A 1,723-nucleotide genomic window follows, 5' to 3' on the forward strand; every position below is an offset into this window, starting at 1 on the left:
TTTTTCTTGATAAGTCCATGTCTCGCTACCGTATAGCACAGTCGGTACAAATATAGAATTATGTATTGCCATTTTAGCTTTATTTGATATATTTTTACTTCTAATAAGGGGACCTGCTCTACCAATAACCTTCTTACAGTCATTTATTCGTCTATCTAATTCCTCATCTATCTTCCCGTCCCTAGTAAATAAGCTACCAAGGTATACGAACTTATCAACTTGTTCAATTCTCTCATAATTTAATAAAATATTGCATAGGGTTTTCTCACTCTTTCCTTCGAACACCATAGTTTTTGTTTCATTTGCGTTAATTTTGAGGCCCATGCTCTTCATGCTTGCATTCAGTTTATTCAACATTCTTTGAAGGTCTTCGATAGACTCGGCCATAACAACCTTATCATCTGCGAACGCTAACCCTCGTACCCTTACTGTTTCGAGATCCACACCCTCTTCGTCGAAAAGAGCCATTCTTAAACACTTGTCCATAAATAATATAAATAACCATGAAGACATAACGCATCTTTGTCTAACTCCTTGAATAATATCGAAACAGTCACTCAGTTTCCCATTCACTCTTACACTCGCTTTGCTACCTGTATATATTGTTTTTATAGCTTGTAAGATCCATCCATTGACTTCATACTCTTTCAGGACTTCCCAAAGTTTACTTCTATCTACATTGTCAAAAGATTTTTCTAGGTCAACAAATGCACAGAAAACTTTTTTCCCTACTCTCAAACTTTTTTCTTTTATTTGCCTTAAGCTAAATATTTGATCCGTACATGACCTTCCTGGCATAAGCCCACTTTGGACTTCCCAAATCTTTGCTTTTGTTATTTTCATTATCCTACGAATAAGTATTTTTGAATATATTTTACTTAAGGTGCTTAATAAGCTAATCCCTCTGTAATTATTGCACTCGCTTTTATCTCCCTTTCTCTTGTATATTGGTACGATAATAGCTTCTTTCCAATCGTCTGGGACGTCTCCCATCTCGAAACATAAATTTATCAATTCGCAGACTCTCTGTGGTATGTACTCGCCACCGTGTTTAAGCATTTCAGCGTTAATACCGTCTACCCCGGCAGCCTTACCGTTTTTCAAGTTCTTAATTATATCCCTAACCTCAGTGACACAGATTTTTTCAATTGAGTTTTCCACCGCATTGTGTTCAACATCGCAGTTGTGGTGTCCTATAGCTTCATCTCCGAATTGTCTCCTAAAATAGTCTCTGAAAGCCTCTAGTATTCCGTCTGCATCATATACCATTTCCCCCCTACTATTTCTCATGTTAACAATTTCTGTACTTTTGTTTCCTTTCATTTTTTTTATAAAGTAGTTTCCTGCTTCCTTCAAAGTCGTTTTGTATTTTTATCTCTTCTTCTGTTCTAATTGTATCTTTACTTTATTTAACTAATCGTTCAAGTATCCTGTTTTCGCGTCTATAATCATTTCTACGTCTACTTATTTCCTCATTGCTAAGACCTGCGATGTTCAAAGTTCTCTTGTACGCTTCTCTTTTTGCTTTTTGGGCAGCCTGAATTTCATCATTCCACCACGCATCACCAGAAATTCTTCCTACAACTGCGGTACAACACACTTCGATCGTGCATCTAACAAAGATATCCCGTAACATTGTCCAGGCGCCCTCTAAATCTTTGTTTTTTATACGGTCCTCCCATGTTGCCCTATCTATGATTTCGATTATCTTATTTTGGAAATC

This window comes from Belonocnema kinseyi, chromosome 2, assembly GCF_010883055.1.
Source record: "Belonocnema kinseyi isolate 2016_QV_RU_SX_M_011 chromosome 2, B_treatae_v1, whole genome shotgun sequence".
Lineage (NCBI taxonomy): Eukaryota > Metazoa > Arthropoda > Insecta > Hymenoptera > Cynipidae > Belonocnema > Belonocnema kinseyi.